Genomic DNA, 23,070 nt, shown 5'->3' on the forward strand with positions numbered 1-23,070 from the left:
CTAATTACTTTGGATGGAGTATATTTGTAGTGAAATAGTCTGTGTCCCAAGAGTTCATTCTCACACTATCTGTGTTAGCTGCCCTCTGGAATATTTCATTTATTCATTCAGGAACTCTTTTTGAGCTGTATGCTAGCTTCACAAGGGTAAAAGAGAAAAAGAAAAATTCAAATATATAATAATAAAAACATAGTAGAGGGGTTGGGGATTTAGCTCAGTAGTAGAGTGTTTGCCTAGCAAGCACAAGGCCCTGGGTTCGGTCCCCAGCTCTGAAAAAAAAAAAAACAAAAACAAAAACAAACAAACAAACCATAGTACAAGCAGTCTTTAATTCGTATATTATGAAAATAATGCCTCATTTCTCATTGCATAATGTTAGAATGTAAGAAGAATATAACCTATCCATGATAGTATGTATCATGTGCCTCTATGTAATGCTTCATGTTCATATCCCTATGCAAATGGCACTATGGACATACCCCTATGCACATGAATGTATATGAGTATAAAATGTCTTCACCTAGGTCAGAACAATTGAAACATTTATTATAAGATGATCTTATTCTTTTGTTCAGAAATTTTTTAGTGAACCTCTCTCTGACAAGGTTTAGAGACTATTACAAATAATGTTATTATAATAGCCCTTAAGACAGACTATACCTCTGTTCTCATTGTGATAATGAATACAATTCATAAAAGTACAATCCACCATGTGCAAAAAAGTAAAAAAGTGCTAAGAAACTAAATCATGGAAAGAAGATAAATTGGAATGATGCTAGAATTTTTCTTATTTTTTTTTTAATATTAGTTGACCAGTAAGAGTCTTGCTGAGAATGTGATTTTTGGGTGAAGACCAAAAGCAAATGATTCTATGAATCATGAAGATATCTAGGAGAAGAGCATTAATAATATTCAAAATAAGTACAAATTAATTTTGACTTGTTTTTTCTTCCAATGCAAGTCATGGGTGACTCATTTTACTTTTAAATCTCATAAGAGAAACATGAAAATTAAGCATGGGGTGTTAGGTTTAAGGAGTAAGTATATATTAAAATGTACATTAAACTTTTAACACATTAAACAATTATTCTAAATTATTACAAGATAATATCATGCATCTGATATTTGTATTTTTTATTTTTCATTTTGTGGCTTCAAAATATCAACAGGTTTCGGATTCCTACTTACAGGTACATTTCAGTCAGTAACATACTGTGAGGGGGACAGTCTTAGTTTTCAATAAGTAAAAGACTAAGTTGGAAATATTTATCACATGATTGGAGTTTGAAGTGGTTTTATACTAAGGATTGACATAAGGGACATAATCATGAACATGATCAACAGCTCAAGAGTCTCTGTAGAGATGAGTTACTAGGCTTAGCATCCATATCTTGCTATTAATTGACTCAATTTCAGAATCAGACTTTCTTGTATTTATAAAAATTCATCAAAGCTTATTATGGATTAAAAATTAAAGAATATGTAGCATATAATAAATATAAATACACAGGAGTTATAAAATGGTCACTGACTGCCCACAGTAGGTCACAGGCTTTAACAAATAACTAGACGTTGGCCTTATTCACTCTGGGTCATGAGAGGGTCAATAACTCCCTCTCATGATCATCAGCCCACACTTGGAGCTCCCCAGTGAGTCTATTTTAAAGGGAAAATAATGGTGTAGGGAATGATTTTTCTCTTTGTCAGTGTAGAACAGATAATGAAGGCATTGCTGAGCAAACACCATTGCTGTCTTCAACCTTGGGAGCCACCTTTAGAAAACTCAAATTCAGAAGTAGTGCAGTTTCATTTGACCAGAAGGCCAGCTTTTTGTAGAGAAATATGGGGATTTTGTGGCTTTTAAAAGATCAGAATTATGGTGTGAATTGATCATAGTTTTGATCTCCTCAAACACTTGTATTATTATTATTGGGTGAGAAAGTAGGCAGAGAAAGCCTCATGGTTGTTGTCGTAAAAATATAAAAAATAAAAATGCTGTCTTTTATCCCCACTAAGTCTGTCACCACAGTGCCATAAGATATCTATCTGCTAGATATCTTGGTGGAAACACATCCCAACTCCGCGGCGGCCCAGTGTCTCCAGCCGATGCACACTTTCCTACACTAAAACTGTCACGTAAAAGAACACACAACACAATAACCTTTAACCCAATTGATAAGATATAATTGTCCACTTACAAAGCCCAGTACAATTCGTCCCTTAAGAACATTAACAACAAGCTGTAAATACACAGAGTGGAATCGTAACTTCACTTTCCATGTTGTCTACAGGATACTCTTTCTCTCCCTCCTCTCTTCCTCTTTCCATTCCAGTCTCCTCCTCTTCCTTCAAACTTTTCTCCCACCCATCCTTCCTTCTCTTCCAATGACAGGCCTCCTTCTATCCTGTACCTGCCCTCACCTGTATTTTACAAATTAAATGGGGAGAAGGTTCAGGTGAAGTCATGTGAGTCCTAAGTAGGCAGCTGTCCTTGAGGCAGCAGAATTAGCATCGAAATACAGATATCTCCAGGGCAAACGACAACACAGGGTGAAGAGGAAGAAAGACTCTTGAGAAGAAGTAGTCAAGGCTCTTGAGTTTTTATGCATAGCTTATTTCTCAGAGGATCTAGAACTAAGGTTTGTGTCTTGATGTAATTTTTTTTTAAAGCTCCTGGATTGTGTTACTTCTTGATAAGGCATTAGCTCTAACAGATGTAGAAGACAAAACCAGGAATGTTTTAAAAAGCATTTGGAAGTGTTTATACCACTTGTTCATTAAAGGGGAAAGCATGGGGAGTAGAGCTAGCCTCACTGAAAGCCTGTAAACTATGGTGGTGACTAGAACCTTCACCCTGTCTGTCATGAGCATTAACTGTACGTAGACATGTAAGCACCATATCCGAGTTGTGGATAATGCAAAACATGTGCTTTGAAGAAAATACAAGGTTTATAGTTATTTAGAACTTGGCCATTTGGAAACTTTATTGTGAAATAAAATATATAGGGGTTTTTGAAGTAGAACTTAAGGGTTCTTTGGAAAATCAGTTGGATGGTGTTTGGGGTAAACATGTGAAATTTGTTAAAGTGGACACAGCTGTGAAAGGCTAAGGCAGACACTTGGAGGAATATTTTGCTGAATCAGACACAGGAGAGACGATCAAAGTTCTGCTAAGGCAAGCACATGAAAGAACATATGATGAAGGATTCTTTGCTAACAACACACATGTATTGGTCCACCTTTCATTGTGTAGTTGAGCTGTATTTGTCGGGACGCCATAGAAACACCAAAACACTTCTGGCGGTGTGCTGCAATTTGTTACCACTTTCAAGGAGCTGGGCTGATTGGATGTACATGCTGAGGCAAGGCACATGGAGGACATATGATATTTGGAGGTTATACATAGAACTCCATGGTGTGACCAAGACAGAGCTTGGCTTGCTGGTACAGCTAGCCATGCAACAGAGAGGCACAGCTGAAAACTTCTCCTCGTGTACCTGTTGGTCCTTCCTGCTGACTCGAGCCAAGCCTGAGGCCTGGCTGACTCTGCTAGGTCTTGCTAACTTGACTCTACTAAACTGGACTGCTGGTGTATCCATATCCATAAAGTGTCTGTGAGTGGATCAAGCTGCAGCTGTCTGAGAACTGAACTACTGATTTTCAGACAACACAGATGGGAGTTGCTCCAAAGAACCTTTCTAAACAGGTCCATTTCCTTCTTTGCCCTGCTAACCTTTCCTTTCCACTATCTCTGGTGGGTGGTGGGCTAAAAGGGAGGTTAAAGCATTTAAGAACCATCAATAAAAATAAAGTTTGAAACCAGGCACATGGGATAGTGGGTTGTTCCTGGGAGAGATTAAATAAAACATGTCCCACTGCCTTCCTGTCGTGATAGGCAGACCGTTATGAAGGCTGAGGTAGGATGACTCAAAGTCACATCACTTTGCCCCTTACTGACATTCTGAGTATGACTTGGCCTCATAGAGGTTGTGCAAATTAAATGTTCATGTGAGTCAAGGATTTAGGCGATCACTTAGAATGTAGAAAGACTTTTAAGTGGAACTCGGCTCTCTTAATCATAATTGTTACTTATAGTGTCTTTGCACTAGCAGTACAATAGTGTAGGGCATCTATCCTCATGGTGGGGAGGGGACAAGATTACTTTGAGTCTTCAGTCTAAGAATTGGTATCATATCATATCAACAGCATATCATGCTGTTGTTCACTTATCAAATCAATATGTTATCCTATGAGTCTGAACAACATCTTAAGAATAAGCAGCAACATAGAAAATTGAAAAGCAGTGTAATGATTTACAAACTGTCTCTTATGAACAGGCTAGAATCTCTCCATGTGTGTGTGTGTGTGTGTGTGTGTGTGTGTGTGTGTGTGTGTGTGTGTGATTCTTTTGAAAGAAGGAGAAAGCAAGCATTAAAAGGGAGATAGTGTCATTTAGTACATTTGTCTTTTCCAAGATTAGCAATCATCAAGTAAGTTGTTGGGAAAATAGGTTGCTAATGTCATCTGTGATTCTGAACTGCTTAGAAAAATGAGAATTTTTGGTGGGATGAGAATGTTCCATTCATTCCTGCGATTGGCTTACTTAACGAACCACTCGGTTCTTCAGGGTGCTTTGAGAGCCACAGGAGAAAAATCAAATTAAATCTCTGTAATTTCTCTGGAGGTCACATTGACTAGTACTTGATCCGACAACAGTGGGTTCCTGAAAGCCCTGTTCTAAGAAACAGGGGGTGAGATCCTTCCAGAAAAACCAAGTCATGGTTGATTCACAAAAGGAAAAGGATGTGAGTGATTTGTGTGCAGAATTCTTTTTTTTTTTTTTTTTTTTTTGGTTCTTTTTTTTGGAGCTGGGGACCGAACCCAGGGCCTTGCGCTTCCTAGGCAAGCGCTCTACCACTGAGCTAAACCCCCAACCCCTGTGTGCAGAATTCTTTTGTTTCACTTTTTACTTCAGTAAATTGTCTTCGGGGTTTGGTGCATAGTATCAAGAGCCCCATATCAGGTGGAAACAATGAAGTCAAGAAGGAACTGAATGAAAGTTCACAAGAACCCTGGAAACTGGCCAGGCTCAGCGTGTTTATGTTCATGAACATGTGGGCTGCGATTTTTCCCAGAGCTCATATGTTATATCTGTCTATTTTTGTAACTAGTCCATTTAGCAGTATTTCACATGCCAGCATTTGATAGGATCCTACCCACTTCGCATTCAGAAAGCCAAGACACATGGGCAATTCTGAAAACTGTTCCGCCTAGGACCTTAGAGCTTTAAGACGATTTAACAGGCGGCTTCCGTGCCCAAGAGTTCACCTGCCAACGTTGCAGGCTGTCTCAGAAGCTGCAGGGCAGTAAGCAACTGTTAACGTTGGCTGTGCTATTTGTGATCTTTGGAGGCTCGTCCACTGGGAGCAGGACCGAGAACACTGTCTCCCAGAACATTACATCCGCAGTCTCAAAATGAAGAGCAGCTTGGTTTGATTGCAAGGCACGGTGGGGAAATTAGGAGAAGCATATTGGAGCTCTGGTTTCATGGGACCCGTCCACTTTTCCAACACCCCTTTCATTATGTGGAAGGGCTTACCAAAGATGTGGGAGTGATCCTGTGGCGTAGGGAGTCACAGGTCGCACAGTTTGTCTTCTACATCACAGTAACCTTGGGGGAAACTGTGAGGCTGTGTTCAGAGAAAGGCGAGAGGGGTTTGATAACACCACGAGTACTGCAGGGGAATTTAGAGAACGAGAGCAAAGTAAGAGGTCTGCTGAAACAGCCCTGTGATTCAAGAGACAGTAACAGGAAAAACAAAACAAAACAAACAAACAAAACCCACAAGGTTAGACTTCTCATTTTAAAGAAACTTGTCCTCCATGGAGAAGCTTCCCTGATCTTTCTGAGTATGTCTCAGACATCTCCCTCTGTTCACTCCAGGAAATAAGCCAGACAAACTACGTTTGGGGTTTTGTTTTTTGGTTGTTGTTTTTTTTGTTTGAGACATGGTCTCTTCACATAGCGTGGCTATCCTGAAACACACAGTGTAGACCAGACTGACCTCAAACTCACGGAGACCTACAGGCCTTCCACCCTAGAGGGCTAAAATCAATGGGCCTTTGCCACCACACTGCTAAGGCAAACACTGTGTGCTGGTGGCTGTGAGACTGCTGGCCTGAGAGGTACTGTTCCCACACTGCAACGTGCTCGTCACCCAGGCTCAGAACCCAAAAGGACTTGAGAGTGATTAAAAGTGTCTTGAGACCTCTCAAGAGCCATCTGCTGAAGGTACCAAAGTCCATTGAACCCGAGTGCTGCTGGGAGTTCTCTCTGGAGTCATATGCTTCCTGATTTCCCCCTCCTCTTCCCTTCTCATTATTTTCCTTAGCTGGGGATTAGTAACGGGTCTTAGGTTCCTATGTCTAACTTATTTTTCGGAGCCTCCAGAGTCCTGAGGCTATGAGACTGTGGAATGAGGGAGACAAAATAAGAAGGAAATGTTATTCACGAACGCATTGCGAAGTATATGAATATGCACACGGGCACACAAATGTACAGGACGGCAGGTCTGTGCCTGTTCGTGAGCAGCATCCTATTCGTGATGTGTTTTTGAACTTAAGTAAACCCCAGGACTGTTTAGCTTTCGTATCATTTTCTGATCTTGACGAGTCTTTCAAAGGCCATGGCTGCGTAAAGGTCAATTCTGCAGTCTCAAGGTGGTTTTGCTATCTGGGTCTCAAATCCAAGGCCAATTTCCTCTTTGCTCAGAGGAAGACGTGGTGATAAGGACGGATTTCTCATGGATTCCTTCTGTCCATAGCACTTTGTCGGGGCTCCATTTTCCACCTTTTTCTGTCTGTCTCACTCACGGTGACCTATAGACTTTAGGAAGATAGAGAATATAACAGTTTGCTTATTCCTTTGTTCCCAGAAAATGAGTCTAGTGTGTAGTTAACATTGAAAGGCTGCTCAATGGGTAGGGGGAGCTTGCATTCAGACCCGATAACCTGAATTAGATCACCAGATCCCACAAGGTGGCAAAAGAGAACCAAATCCTAAGAGTGGTCCTCTGACCTCTACATGCATGGCCTGGCATGTGTGTACCCAAATATGCACAAACACACAACACACAACACACACACACACACACACACACACACACACAGAGAGAGAGAGAGAGAGAGAGAGAGAGAGAGAGAGAGAGAGAGAGCGCGCGCTAGAGAATAAATAGATGGATAAACCAGTTTGTTCATTAGCGATTGGCCTTCCAGCCCACTCCTGACTCATGGAGAGGAACTATTGCTTCCTAGTCCCAAGATTCAAATTCAAAGACATGCAGAGAATTCAAGGAATTGAACAAAGAGGTAGGGGGAGGAGGAAGGAGGCCAGGAAGCTAGAAAATAGGCAGCTTGCAAAAAGTGTTGGTATTGAGGGTTGGCGGAGAGAAAGGTGAGAGAAGGTTCTGGGCTTTAGAAAAGAACAACTGTGCTCAGTAGATACTGTGGCAGCTGAGGAGAGTGGGAGGCTTGTAAAGAGGCCACAGAGAGAGAAGGAGGGGGCAAGATGGGGTGGAAATAGAGGTTTCTAATGCTTAGTAGAGTAGCTATGAGCCCAGGCCCCACTAAGAGCCTTTAAACAAATGGTTTTGGCATTGTGGGCATTGGCTTCAGTGCCCCCTTAGCAGGGTAGGGATCTCCCTGCCTTCTTTCTGGCAGCAGCCGGTCTCTCTGAAGGGCTTCTCTCACTACTTACTGAGTGTAAAGCAAGCATCTTTTCAAATCCGAGGGCCCAAGCTTTCCCACTTTTATCTTTCCAGCTTCAAAACTGAAATGATGCTTCCGGCACAGAAGGCAAAGCAATGGGGAACACACAGAAGAACCTAGACTACCGCTGCCCGAACGCCACCCTGCTAACCTGACCCTGAGACTCCAAACTTCACCTGTCCAGTGATTGGTCACCTTTGCACCACGGCAGTGGCATGTGGCAAATGCCCTGACCCGGGGTTTCTCCAAGGTCACAAATAAGCTGCTTTGTTGAATGGCCATGTATACTTTGTAAAGTGTATCGTTTTGATTTTTAACAGCATCCTGGGTTTTTCTGGCATCATTCCTCAGGAAAAGCTCATAGCACCTTTCCCAAGTGTCTTTCCTTCACTGTTTAAGAATTTTCATTGATAAAGGTGCCTGGGGTCAAGTATGAAATCCATTCTTTCTTCCAATGCGTCTACGATTTCTATTTAATTGTCTTTGGCTTGCACACACTCTTCTAACCCTTCCTATTGCTTCCATCCCTCTCTCTCTTCTTTAGCCTACTATTTCAAGCTCATTTAATCTCTGGGCTCCTGGGATCTCATGTCATCATCTTGCCATGGTCTTGAATGGTCACTTTTCCTAAACAATAGCAAATAGGAAAAAAAAATGTAAATATTCTTCCGTGAATTTTGTCTTCTTTTCCCCCTCTGAGAACCAAAGCATGAAGTGCAATGCCAAGTGCAATTAGGTCCAACTTTTAGAACTAGTTTCTGAGGGTCAGCTGGTTCAATGTTAAAACAAACAAACAAAAAACAACAACAAAAACATAATAACTTCCATGGTATCCCCCATATTGCCTGGCCTGGTTTATAAAAGTGTGATTTAAAATTATTTGATGGGAAATATTGTTCCCCACAGACTTATGTTCTCTTTCATTTCTTCATATTCAAAACAGAGAGCAACAATCCATGTTTTTATAGCCAATAATTTCTTTCAGTTTTGTTTCCGTTGCCATTAGCAAGCTACATTTAACTTTTATATGAGCCCTGTTGCTTTTTCCTAATACACTTGTCATAGATATTCTTTGCACTCATTAAAAATATGCTGAAGTCTTGTATCTAAGAACAGTGTTCGAGTCTGGTGATGCAATGGCTGTCAAAACCATTTCGCATTCTGTTGCCACATGGGAGACTGATCAATGAGTCATACTTTCAAATCCAATACTACAGACAAGGGAAAAAAAGAGCTCACTGTGCTTAATTACGGGACAAAGGGACAGTGACTAACATGGAGGAGACAGAAATCAGAGAACATTTCACCAAAGAATAACAAGTGATCATAAGTATACATTAAGAAGAAGGAGGCTTTTGGATAGAGCAGTGTTGGGGAAGAGGTCCTAACAGAAAGGCCTATGTGCATCAACATTGCTGTGTAAAACCCTGGCCTTTGTAAGACACCAGAGAAGGTCATTGGGACTAGACAGGTGGAGGATAGTGTTCAAGCCTGCAAAGGTAAAACGCAAAGGTACATGGGAAGTGTAGTTTTTTGAATTGATAGGGATAGAGGTTCAAGTGTCTTTTACTGACAGTATCAGAGCTTACATAGATAAGATCAAGTCATATTTTTTATTCTTCTCTCATACAATATCTTCCAACTGCAGCCTGCCCTCCATCCCCTCCTCCCCAACCTACCTCCTTTTGAAACACTCTGACAGCAAAGTGAAGAAAACGGGTGTTTTGAGATCCCTCTGAAATCTATAGGGAATCCAGGAGCATTGGGGAAAGAAACGATAGGACAGATGCAGTTGACAGAGGAAGTAGTAGATGAATTTGATAGTATTTAAGGCACCAGACAGAAAGGGTTATGGTTTAAGAATAAAAGAAACGAATATCAAAGACAGCAGCTTTAGCTTTCACAATTAAACAGTTCAGAAAATGGGAATCGCATGTGATGTGGGGCTGAACAGTCTCAATGTTTTCTGTGTTCTTGAGTTAGTTGATGACTAAAACCCAGAGTTCCAAGAAGTCTGGCACAGTGTGATTATGAATTGGTATCTCTGCCATGAGATAAAGGAGCAGAGTCCGTTTCTCTTTGAGGTTGAGACACTTAGAACTATGCAGCACGCTGAATACTCTTCATGCAACATAAGAGGCACTCAATGAATGTATCAGAATTTTCTAGAGGAACAGAACGTATAGAACAGTCACATATTAGACAGAAGGTAGATGGTAGATAGATAGAGAGACAGACAGAGAGACAGATGACAGTGTCTTATTTAGAGTTTTACTGCTGTGACCAGACACCAAGTCCTATACAGGAAAACATTAAGTTGGGGCTGACTTACAGGTTCAGAGGTTCAGCCCATTATCATCAAAGTGGGACTATGGCAGCATCTAGGCAGGCATGATGTAGAGTTCTACATCTTCATCTGAAAGCTGCTAGTGGAAGACTGACTTCCAGGCAGCTAGGGTGAGGGTCTTAAACCCATGCCCACAGTACCACACCTACTCCAACAAGGCCACACCTCTTAATTATGTCACTCCCTGGGTCAAGCATATACAAACCATCATAGATAGATAGATAGATAGATAGATAGATAGATAGATAGATAGATAGATGGATGGATGGATGGATGGATGGATGGATGGATAGATAGATGGATAGATTGATAGATTGATAGATTGATAGATAGACAGACAGTTGAGGGGGAAAGAGGAACTGAAGGAGAGAGAGAGAGATTTAGGATGTATTACAGGTGGTATTCCAAAAATGGTTGCTTACCAATGAAAGGCCCGAGAGTCCAGTAATTGTTTAGTTCGTAAGGCTGGAAGTCTCATCTGCTCCTCATTATACTCTGAAATTCCTAAGAAATAGGTTCTAATACCAGTGGAAAAATACACTTGTTAGTGAAGCGAGATCAAGCAGGCAGAGGGAGCATGCTTTATTCTTCTGTATCCTTTATAAAGGTTGCCAGAAGAAGCAGCTCCCAGGAACCGACAGGGATGAGGTTAGCTGAAACAGCCAACAAGGGGGAGGGAGAACCTGGGGAGACAAGATCCAGATGTTAGGCAAAGTCCCCAGCTGGGGAATGGGGCCACCCACCCTTCTCAAAATTTTAACCCAGAATTACTCTCATCAAAAGGAAATACAGGGACAAGGAGTGGAGCAGAGACTGAAGGAAAGGCCATCCAAAGATTGCCCCATCTGAGGATCCATCCCATATGCAGCCACCAGTCACTATTGCTTTAGACAGGAGCCTGATAGGGATGTCTCCTGAGAAACTCTGTCAGAGCCTTACTGATACAGATGAGGATGCTTGTAGCTAACCATAAAACTGAGCGTGGGAACCCCAGTAGAGGAGTTAGAGAAAGGACTGAAGGAGCTGAAGGGATTTGCAATCCCATAGGAAGAAATTAATACCACCCAACCAGATTCCCCCAGAGCTCCCAGGGACTAAACCACCAACCAAAAAGCACACTTGGAGGGACCCATGGCTCCAGGCACAAATGTAGCAGAGGATGGCCTTACCTGGCATCATTGGGAAGAGAGGCCCTTGGTCCTGTGAAGGCCTGATACCCCAGTGTAGGGGAATGCCAGGGCAGTGACTTGGGAGTGGGTAGGTGGGAGGGGGAGCATACTCATAGAAGCAGGGGGAGGGGATGTGAGAGTGCAGGAACCAGGAAAGGGGATAATATTTGAAATGTAAATACATAAAATATCCAATAAAAAAAGAAAAAAGAAGGTGCATCCCAGTTTAAAGGTATATCTTCCCACTTCAAATGATTTAATTAAGAAAAACAAATTGCTCACAGGATGTCCTTTATTTATTTATATGTTAAATAAGCATTATGGTAAAGAAATATTTATTTTATTACAGATGGAGTCAAGTTGATGACCAGGAATAACCATCACAGTATGCTTTGTTGATTACTGAACAAATGAATAAATGAATGTTATCAGTTATGATAGAAGCAATTCATGAGTTCTTCTATCACTTAGTATCTTAAATGATAACATTAACCAGAGAAAAGTCAGGTATCAATTGAACTCATGAAAGAATAAATATGTATAACATTAATCAGCTAAGAATCAAATAGTAAATTTAAAGACAAAGACCTTTAAGATGGCAGTCATATTCAGTTTTCTGATTATATTAGTACACTTAGTTAACTGGCAAAAAGTTATTTTAAAAGAAACTTCTTTAAAAAGGACATTACAAAGTACTAGTGATAATTGTGTCCACAGAAAATATATTACCAATAATATTATATACTACATAGTATACAAAATAAAAATGTAAATATATACCTTTTACTTGATTTCAATTGACTAATGTGTATAATTACAAGGTAATGTCTATATAGCTTACATTATGAAATGATTAGGTCAAGAAAATAAGCATACTTATAATCTCACATATTTATTTTTGCATAAGTTGAGAACAAGGAAATTCTGTTCACCAGATTTCTGACAGATACAATTCATTATTTGTGCAACAGATTTCTAAAATTTATGCCTTCTGTTTTCTCGAAACTTTTAAAGCTTTTATAATATCTGCTTTTTCTTCACTTTCCCTCCTCAATATTCTGGAAAGTATAACTTAACTGTATTTATATATGCTTGGCCTTTTAATATTCCATGTATTAGTGAGTCATACAATGAAACAAACATCTTAAAACTATGAGCATGTATCAAAAGAGAGATCACATGTAAATGAAGAAGAATGCATTTATATATTAAATAAACATTATGATAAAGAAATATTTAAAGACCAACCTGGCTACATATGTGTGTATACATTTACTTTTATATTTACAAATATTTTTATATTTGCAATTGTATATATTGCAACTTCATGTAAAAGTCATAATTGCTGCAAGCCTAGGAGGAGAATCTTTGTTTCATAGTTTGCATGCAAAACGGAGATTTTGAAACAAGAAATTTCAGACATATGCATGGTTCTCTTTCTGTTAAAGAAACTGTAATGATGTTTTGCCAAGAAGTTCAAACAAAAACTCAATAATATTAAGGGCCAACATACATTGCTACGATGTATCCAAGATAGAGGTACATGGGAATTTCTTCATAATTAGGAAAATATGCAAAGAAGAAATCACATATAATGATGTCATTGAATGTAGGATCCTGCATACAACTTCATGAAGAGCAAATACTAATGGCAAATATACATATAAATATTACATATATATGTATATGTATATATACAGTTTTTTATATATGTAAACTATTTCCTTCTTTATGATTACAATCTTAAAAGTTCTGAAACAAACATCATAAAATCGAACATGCACATATGTACCTACATGTGCACACATGCACGTGCACACACACTTACAGCATGCAATCTGTCTTAATGAGAAGAAAATAAATTCAAATGAGCCATCTTTCAATTGTGTAGGGCTGGAGGAGATTTTGATGGTCTTGGTCAGGCAACTATATTGTTGAACTTTCAGGGATGTATTCTCCATGTTGTAGCAAAGGGACACTTTCTAGCAGGCATTTTGGACCTCTGGCTCATACAATCTTTCTGCTCCATCCTCCATGATTTTACTCTACTTGGTTGTAAGGACTGCTTTACAGATGTGCCACTTGGGGTTGGGTAGAACACTGTGCCGTGATTTGACTGTGCACGGCTCAGGGATTTGCACTAGTAGAAGGTGTGGCCTTGCTGGAGTAGATGTGTACTACCAAGCCTGGATTTCGAACTTGCTCTGTTGCAGGCTGGCCTTGAACTCAGAGATCTGCTTGCCTAAGTCTCCTAGGACTAAAGACTTGTGCTACCTTGCCTGGGTCTAAGCTTTTCATGCGCAGTATGTATCAAAAGCATGTGCTATCCCATGTTAAGATCTGGTTCAGGCTGGTCTTCCAGCCTCAGCATCTGGATCACAGGTATCCCCCTCCTTTTCTGGATAGTGGTTCGTTCTAGATGTGGCCAAGTTGACAACCAGGAAGAGCCACCACAGTTCCTTTGTCTCTGCATTTTGGCCACTTGTGGATCTCTGTAACAGTCTCCTTCTGCTGTTGCATAAAAAGAAACTTCTCTAATGAGTTAAAGCTTCATTTATCTGTGGGTATAAAGATAAGTATTTAGAATACAGTCAAACATTACATTCCCCATTGGGGTCCATGATCTCACTAGTCATAGGTAGTTGGCTAGGGTCACAGTACCAGGCATGAATTCCCTTCTGTGGAGCAGCCATTAAGTCTGATCAGACAGCTGCTGGTTATCCCCAGGAAGAAAGTCCCACTCCTGCACCAATGGGGATGTGCCATCAGTGTTGTAGTCTGTGGGCTTAGAAACTGGGCAGAGCTACCAACAGCTCCTCTTCCCTTGGAAGCTTACACAGTGCCTTCTGGTACTGAGTTCCAAGTCTCAGGAATGGCACCCGCTTCAGAAGCCTATGTTTGTGCAGACAAACTGTCATATACCGTGAACTGGATATCATAGGAAGTGATCAAAACAATAGGAATATCGGAAAACCACTGTCTCTCCTCTCTGCTTGAGGGTAACTTCCTAGACACCAAACCTCTATTATCATATTTTTTTTACTTCAGCGATTTGAGTACTGGATTCGAAATTAATGTTTGCTGCTTGCTCAAAGTAGGTGCTCAGTAAGTATTGGCCAGATGAATGAATGAAGGTAGAAGACGTGAGACTAATCTGCCCTGTGTGAGGAGGCCTCACAGTGGCTCACGGAGTGAGAGTTGCTCTTATTCCTCATTTGCACATAAGGGAAATGTGGTTTGACAAACTGTCAAGTAACAGAGAAGAATCTAGAACCTCATCCTCATCTCAAAGCTCATGTTCCTTCCACCCCATTCCTATCAGACTGTGTCCTCACTTTCTATAATAAATACTTTATATCCCCTCCTCTGTCTTGAAATCAACTGAGAATTATATTTGAATATATATAATATATATATATATATATATATATCCTGAAAAAGTCAATACAAGAATCCCAACTGTAAAATAATTAAGAGATGAATGAAAATCAACTCATTATGATATAATGCACAAAATACTCAGATCTGACTACAGCAGAAGACATAATAAAACTCTTGCCTTTACAAACAGGCTTGCCACAACTCTAACCTACACAGTGCTTCAGGAAACAGGTTCTGGTGCCTCAGATATGTGATTCCCACTGTCACAGACTACAGGCTATTCTTCAGAAGCCAGTCTTCAATCGGACCTTAATTGGACTTCCAGAAAGTCTTTATACATTACATAAAATAGTGTAAATAAATGCTGTGAACATTGACTAACACTTTCTTCTCCCTGTTAAATGCCTGCAGAGCCTGCTACCATTTTAATAGGTTTGTATCATGTATTTCCAGAAATGTCCTAGAAGGAACAGCTGTAGTTCTGGGGATCCTTTGTCCTTCTGGCCCTTGGGAGCTTTAAGGGAAAGGAGAAGGACTTTAAAGTGACATGACCAATCTGGGGATCAGAGTTAACTAAGTGTACCCAGTGAAGGAAACGTAAGGTAGGACTTCTGAATCAAGCACTTCTCCATCTCTCATGCCTGGGGTACTTTCAGACAGGCCTCGTTACAATCCTAACCTTGTCAATGTGGATCTTAAGTACAATAGAAGATCCAAGAGTGCTACCCAATTGTTTACTTGCACATACTGGAGTAAGGAGTCTCCTATTCCCATAATTCTGTATGTCCCACACCATCTGACTGCTGTCTCCAGCGATGTAGTTTCTTTCTATTGAGCACCCAATCTATGAAGTCACAGATTCAGGAGAGAAACATCTTTGGACATCAGTGCTAGCTGCAACGAGTCCCACTCATATTTCTGAAACATATTTGGCTCTTGTATTCTTTAAGCATATCTTAATTGTGATAGCGCACTTAATAAACATCCCATTTCATCTGAAGTCCCATCGACCGTATGGAGTCAGCAGAGCCCTGCATTTGCATCAGCATGTGTTGGAGATGCTATTTAAGCAGCTGTCCAAATTAGTGCACTTAGCCTCATTTCCTTCCTTGGGGGAATCCTATAATTTTTCTTCCTATGAAATTGTTTTAAGGGGCCCTAATTGTTTGTATTCCTTGTTGTGGATGAGTCCCTTGGAGCTGTTAACAAATGAGTCATCATGTGCTAGCCTAGGTGGTCTCTAAAATCCCTTCTCAGCTCCAACAGTCTATGATTATTTTACCAGTGGAATGTTAATTTTCTTAATTTCCTCATAGCTAAAATGTCACAGGCAGATAGTGAGGAGAAGGTGCAAGTCACTGGACTGTCAAACACTTATATATGCAGAATAGAAGGAAAATGGAGAAGGGTATATGGGGGCAAAGTACCATTCCACTGCTCATAGTGATGAGATTAGAGAGTAGCTTCTAGATTTCTCAGAATACTGTTTATCTTTATAAACAGTTGGAGCAAGGAAGAAAGTCATGCATTAGATATAGGAGGGGAGAAGGAGGGGTTAGGGGCTGATGGACAGGGAACTGGGAAAGGGAATAACATTTGAAATGTAAATAAGAAATACCCAATTTAATAAAAATGGAAGAAAAAGCAAGCAAGCAAGCAAGCAAGCAAGCAAGCAAGCAAGCAAGAAAGAAAGAAAGAAAGAAAGAAAGAAAGAAAGAAAGAAAGAAAGAAAGAAAGAGAAGATGCTTTGAGAAAACTCTCCTGGAAAAACATGGTTATTAAAAACAAAAAAAGGAAGGGGTACAGAGCAAACATGGATGAGGGATGAAGTTGCTGGTTTAGATAGTAGATGTGAGTGTTTGCCTTTGAAAAATTGTTCTAAAATTAATATATCACCACCACTTTACAAGAGCCATCATAATTCCTAACTACACTCTAAATCTTATCACTATACCTACTGATAAGTATGGCTTCCAATTCTCTTCAAAGAAGTCTCTCTTTTCAGAGAATGGAGACCTCCCAGAAAAAAATCACAAACTGGACTCAGTGTAGAGATCAAGAGACTACAAGGATCCCAGTCTCCATGGGTTTATCTATAGCATAGCCCCTGCACCTATGGCTCATAGAAGTGGGGATGGAAAGATTGTAAGAGCCGGCTTACCACGAGGTCTCCTGTGAAACTATCTTTCCTAGAAATGGCTACCTAAAACCAGAACAAGGGTGGTATCGTTGGACATGTTATTGTGGAAGAGGGAGAATTGTGTCTCTTCCCAGCCTAGACAAAAAACTACGGGTAACTAATGACGGCTGGGAAGAGAGTTAACCTCTCTCAGGGGTGAGCCTTCTTATTGGTTGTCCAATGCAAACTGGTCAACCCTGGACCCAGACATATGCAAATGATAAAGACAACTCAACAAGTTGTGTCTATATAAATATATATGTATAAACATACATATATACATATATGCATGTATATGTATAGAAGTGCCAATTAAAAGGAGACCATAATTTTGTGAGTGAGGTGTATGGGAGGGGCTGGTGATGGAATTCTATTTCAATTTAAAATTAAGACACACAAACAAGATTTGCTTCCTGATCTAGATAATCTTTTTTTTTCTCCTCTGATACTAAGAAATAGAAGCCAGCTAAGCACTCTCCCACTGAGTTCCATCCCTATGCCATGTCTACATAGTCTTAAATAAAAACCTGTTTCGGTTGTTCTCCAAGGCCCTGGTAATGGGCTAGCTGCCAACAGACTCCGTCAGACTCTGTGAGAACAATGTGGTAGGTCCGGAGAAAGACTCTAGATGCTTGATGAATGTTTCTCATTAATTGTTACATATATTCCTAAATGTAACCAGCATGGCCAGAATTATGTTACTTTTATGTACATCTTCATTAATGAACATTGGGCAATTCTATTTTATAGAATTTTATAGAATGTCACCTAAGATATTCTCTTTTCTGTCCTTTGGTTATCTCTCCATATACGTATGAAAGAGTGTATATGTATGTGTGTATGTTTAACTGTGCGCACAGGTGCCTATGTATACATAGTGGCCAAAAGTATATGACTGATGTCCACCTCTTTCTCTATCTCATGCCTTTGAGGCAGGGTCTCTCACTGAACCTGGACGTAGGTTAACAACCTGCCTTCTCTCTCCACCCACAACAGCCTGGTGTTGTAGGTACATGTAAGTAAGCCTGTGTTATTACAAAGTTGCTGAGATCAGAACTCAGGTCCTCATCCTTGTGCAACAGGTCCTCTTACTCACCCAGCCATCTCCACAGTCCTGGTCTCTTAATTTCCCTTGTAAGTATTTACATGAAGGGTTTGTCCAGCTGCCTAAGCCACGAATTTCTACTTCAACATGATCTCTGTTCCCTTGACACCCCTTTGTGCCACAAACCTTTCTGCGTGTTGGGTTCATTGAGTCTTACTCAGATTCCATTAACCGTTTCATTTCAATACCCTCCTCTTCAATTCTCTTTCTGTCCCCATTGCTATTGCACACATGTACCTGCTCCCATATTCTTCATTGCTCTCTCCTTTGTCAATCAGTTAATATTTTAGATTTATCATTTCATTTTCTTTCCTTTTTAATTGGATTTTTTAATTTACATTTCATATGTTATTCCATTCCAGTCTCCTGAACATAAGCCCCCATCCCCTCCCCATTCCCTTCTTCTATAAGGGTGTTACCCTCCCCATCCATACCCCCATTCCTGCCACCCTAACACTTGTGGTCCATGCTTGGCAAGACCAAGGGCTTCTCCTTCCATTGGTGCCCAACAAGGCCATCCTCTGCTACATACACAGTTGGAGCCATGGGTCAGACCATGTATAGTGTTTTGGTAGTGGTTTAGTCCCGGGGAGCTCTGGTTGGTTGGCATTGTTGTTCTTATGGGGTTCCAAGCCCTTTCAGCTCTTTCAATTCTTTCTCTAATTGCTCAAACAGGGGTCCTGCCTCAATTCAATGGTTTGCTGATATATATCACATGTAGGGCAGGCTCTGAATGACTGTTCCTTCAGTCTCTGCTCTAAACTTTGCCTCCATATCCCTCCAATGAATATTTTTGAGAAGAAGTGAAGCATCCTCACTTTGGTCATCCTTTTTCTTGAGCTTCATGTTGTCTGTGGATTGTATCTTGGGTAATTCCATCTTTTGGGTTAATATCCACTTATCAGTGAGTGCAAACCAAGTGTGTTTTTCTGTGGCTAGGTTACCTCACTCAGGATGATATTTTCTAGTTCATTCCATTTGCCTATGAATTTCATGAAGTCATTGGTTTGATTGCTGACTAGTATTCCGCTGTGTAGATGTACCACATTTTCTGTATCCATTCCTCTGTTGAAGGGCATCTGGGTTCTTTCCAGTTTTTGGCTATTATAAATAAGGCTGCTATGAACATAGTGGAGCATGTGTCTTTGTTGTATGTCAGAGCATCTTTTGGGTATATGCCCAAGAGAGGTATAGCTGGGTCCTTGTGTGGTGTAAAGTTCAATTTTCTGAGGAACCTCCAGACTGATTTCCAGAATGGTTGTACCAGTCTGCAATCCCACCAACAATGGAGGAGTGTTCCTCTTTCTCCACATCCTCACCAGCATTTGTTGTTACCTGTGTTTTTGATCTTAGCCATTCTGACTGGTGTGAGGTGGAATCTCAAAGTTGTTTTGATTTTGAGCATTTCTTTAGGTGTTTCTCAGCCATTCAGTAATCCTCAGCTGAGAATTCTTTGTTTAGCTCTTTATGCCATTTTTTAAAAGAGTAATTTGGCTCTCTGGAATCTAACTTCTTGAGTTATTTTGGATATTAGCCCTCTATCAGATGTAGGATTGGTAGAGATCTTTGCCCAATCTGTTGGTTGCCATTGTGTCCTTACGACAGTATCCTTTGCCTTACAGAAACTTTGTAGTTTTATGAGGTCCCATTTGTCGATTCTTGATCTTAGAGCAAAAGCCATTGGTGTTTTGTTCAGGAAATTTTCCCCAGTGCCCATGTGATCAAGACTCTTCACCACTTTTTCTTCTATTAGTTTGAGTCTGGTTTGATGTGGAGGTCCTTGATCCACTTGGACTTAAGCTTGGTACACAGAGATAAAAATGTATTTGCTACCTTTTGCATTCTTCTACATGCTATTGAATCAGCACCATTTGTCGAAAACGCTATCTTTTTTCCATTGGATGATTTTAGCTCCTTTGTCAAAGATCGAGTGACCATGTGGGTTCATTTCTGGGTCTTCAATTCTATTCCGCTGGTCTATCTGCCTGTCTCTGTACCAATACCATATAGTTTTTATGACTTTTGCTCCATAGTGCTGCTTAAGGTCAGGGATGGTGATTCCCCCAGAAGTTCTTTTATTGTTGAGGATAGTTTTAGCTATCCTGGTTTTTTGTTATTCCAAATGAATTTGCAAATTGCCCTTTCTAACTCTATGAAGAACTGAGTTGGAATTTTGATGGGGATTGCATTGAATCTGTAGATTGCTATTGGCAAAATGGTCATTTTTACTATATTAATCCTTATGTTTGATATCCAACCATGAAGTCTCATATTTAGCTCTCTATTGACATCCTACATTCTAAGGCAGCCCTATCCCATGATACATCACTATTCTTTATTTTTTTCCTGCCAAGACATAATTTCACTAGTATTTTTTGAGAACAAATTGTTCATTTATCACCTCGGGAAAATAAAATATTATTACACATAATAGACTAGCACACTCTAGTTTATTTAATAGCATGTTCTGATCACAGAACTAGCTCCAGCTTTGGGAACAGGAGTTATGAGACATGACATCAACCCTCAAGGAACTGCCTGCTTCTTTAGAAATCATAAAATCACTGACTAAATGCAATTTCTCTGAAAGGTTTGATATTGAAAATCCGACTAGACAAGTATCCTGACATTTTTTTGTTTAATGTGTCTTTATGTACTTTAAAATATTTAAGACAGAGGAGGCTTATTGTGGCAAATGGACTTTCACTAATAATGTGAACATGTATTGTGAGTCTTTAAATAAAATCATTGAAGATTAAAAGGGAATGAAGGAACTGTACCCAAACTGAATGCTATGGAGAAGACATGATGTTTAAAGGAAGTGCTCTTAACTCCGGTCATGAAGAAAACAGGTCAGCATACACAAAGCTCATAGGAAGAAATCCTAGGACCTAGGACAGAAGGACAGATTCTGTAATCAAAGTGACAGGCTTCTGAGAATCCCATTTGCAGACTGCAGACAAGATGTATCCCTTCAGTGTTACTTCAGAGGTTTTCCAAGGAGAAACTTTGACCACTATTAGCTTCTAGGAGTCACAGTCTCTCAAAACTGCCAGCAACTTTCCTTCTTCCTTTGGGACCATTCCATATGTGCACATCAGCCATAGGAGTGAGTTTCTGGAGATGGGAGAGACATGATTATTCAAATGGATATTCTCAGGAAAATTATGTGAAAGGCTGGCCTTGACTTCCAGCACTTGCCAAAAGTTGAACTCAAATGCCAGAAAACTGAGAATTCCAACTCGCGGCAGCTCTGGGATGAGTGGCATGTCACAGAAGATAAAAACACACCCCGCCAGTGGGACGCTTTGCCTGAAGCTGGAAGGAAGGCCAGGATGATGGTAAGGAGATTTGGGTCAAAATCAATGAATTCAATGGGAACGGCTGTAAGTACAGCATTGTCACAGAATAGTCACCTCTGAGCTCACAGGTTGACTCTAGGTATGACAGGATATTCGACACTCACTCCCTTGACTTGTTGTAAATTCATTGTCCTTAGCTGTACAGTAGGAGTATATCGCCTTCTTACTACTGCTATAGAAACTAAAGAGAAGGTCCTTACCTACGGGAGAGTTGTCTCTTACCTCTTATCATTAACTATGACTTGGCAAGTAAGATGACTCTGTGGGCAAAGACCCTTGCAGTGGAAGCCTGAAAATCTGAGTTCTATTCCTAGAACCCACAATGAGGGGGAAATTGACTCGCAAAAGTTGTCTTCTGACCTCCGTGTAAGCTGTGGCGCGAGCGCGCACACACACACACACACACATATACATATATATGTATTTTTCTTTGCACACATGCTCACATGCACACACCTATGAACACTGTTCCCAAACATGAAGAACAATAATAATAGATTTTAATAAAAATTTAAATTAGTAATAAAAGTTAAATGAAAGTTTTAATAATAATAGGGGCTAGAGAGAGTTCTGTGACTAAGAGTATATACTGTTGTTGCAGAAGACCTCAGTTTAAATCTTAGCTCCTATTCTAGGTTGCACACAACTGCCAGTAACTCCAGGGCAATGTGATTCCTCTGACCTCTGTGGGCTTGTGGCCCCCCCACATACACACTTAAAATAAATAAAAACGAAATTCTTTACAAACAGAAAATGCAATAATTGTTAGCTGATATGTCCTGGTATCAATGCACTAGTTATGTTTGTCTTAGAAAACTAAAATTAGATTATGGGAAGATAAATTCTCTCAGGGATTCAACAGTACCCAGCCAGCCACATTTCACACCTGGTTGGCAAGAAAAGCAGATTTCTACTAATCAACAGAGCAAACCCTGCAGATCCTATCCTCTCACAGCATTCCCATGGCTCTGAGTTTGCTCCCTGGCTTTTCTTTTGCCTCTGAAATCTGTCTCTGAAATAAGTCACCAAGTTTCTAGTGCTGTGGGCGGAGCCAGCAGTAAGACATAACTTGAACAGATTCACTGTGACATTCGCATTCTTCCATTGAAGTTTAGAAAACGGGAGACAGAGTTTGTGAAATTAAAGGGAAAACATCAGCACTCTCAGAGCACTTGAACACTATACTGAACTAAGAAGAAAAAGACATTTTTAAAAATCTAGATTTGTGCTATGAATTAGAAGTGGAGAATATTTTATGTGCACCATTAAGAAAAAAGGATGACAGAAGGTAGAATGTGCATGATAACATATCTCAGTGGTGGGGAAGAATAGAGTGGGCTGGGAAATGAGGAGAAATAAAAAAGCAAGCAGGAGATCCTTCTGGTTTCCATCTGCACCCAGAGATAACCCTGTGCCATACCCAAATTCTGCCCAGAGAGAGCTGGTCTCCCAGGAGTGATCACACACAGGCTTACAGGAGGGACAAGCCGCTGTCAGAGACAGCAAGGCCAGCTAACACCAGAGATGATCAGATGGTGAGAGGCAAGAGGAAGAACATAAAGAACAGAAACCAAGGCCACTTGGAAGCATTAGAAGCCAGTTCTCCCACCACACGAGCCCGCGATACACAGACACACCAGAAAAGCAAGAATCTGACTTAAAATCACATCCCATGATGATGATAGAGGGCTTTAAGAAGGACATAAATAACAGGACAACATGGGTAAACAGGTAGAAGTCCTTAAAGAGGAAACACAAAA

At 40.3% G+C, this 23,070-nt stretch overlaps 1 long non-coding RNA gene across 1 annotated transcript in view; it reads left to right on the plus strand.

The window, feature by feature from the left end:
* LOC102548534 (uncharacterized) overlaps positions 1 to 8,157 on the plus strand; it is an 86,290-nt gene extending 78,133 nt beyond the window's left edge. Inside the window, exon 4 of the long non-coding RNA XR_596865.4 lies at positions 7,821 to 8,157. This is a non-coding gene — a long non-coding RNA (uncharacterized LOC102548534). The remainder of the gene's footprint in view (positions 1 to 7,820) is intronic.
* The last annotated feature ends 14,913 nt before the right edge of the window (positions 8,158 to 23,070 follow it).

The sequence above is a fragment of the Rattus norvegicus genome, chromosome 17 (genome assembly GCF_036323735.1).
Source record: "Rattus norvegicus strain BN/NHsdMcwi chromosome 17, GRCr8, whole genome shotgun sequence".
In the NCBI taxonomy this organism is placed as follows: domain Eukaryota; kingdom Metazoa; phylum Chordata; class Mammalia; order Rodentia; family Muridae; genus Rattus; species Rattus norvegicus.